We start from the raw sequence: 329 nt of genomic DNA, 5'->3' as shown, positions 1-329 counted from the left end.
ATATATATATGTGTATATATAAAGATATATATGTGTGTGTGTATGTATATATAGATAGATAGAGAAAGAGTGAGAAAGAGAGAGAGAGAGAGGAAACGAGAGACGTACATTTATAGACTATAGACACATACTCATATATACACAACGTTACTTTTTAATTTGAAAGTGTTTGAGCGAGGAAACGAAAAACTAAAAACGTAGAAAACCAACAAATAATAAATTAAACCATTATGGACAAGCGATTTACGTGTGAAAATCTATGAAACTAAGGCGAAATTATATCTTAGAAAATTATAGTATAATAACGAAGACAAATTAAGAAATATACG

The sequence above is a fragment of the Octopus bimaculoides genome, chromosome 3, assembly GCF_001194135.2.
Source record: "Octopus bimaculoides isolate UCB-OBI-ISO-001 chromosome 3, ASM119413v2, whole genome shotgun sequence".
Taxonomy (NCBI): domain Eukaryota; kingdom Metazoa; phylum Mollusca; class Cephalopoda; order Octopoda; family Octopodidae; genus Octopus; species Octopus bimaculoides.
Note: the sequence above shows the minus strand (reverse complement) of the source record.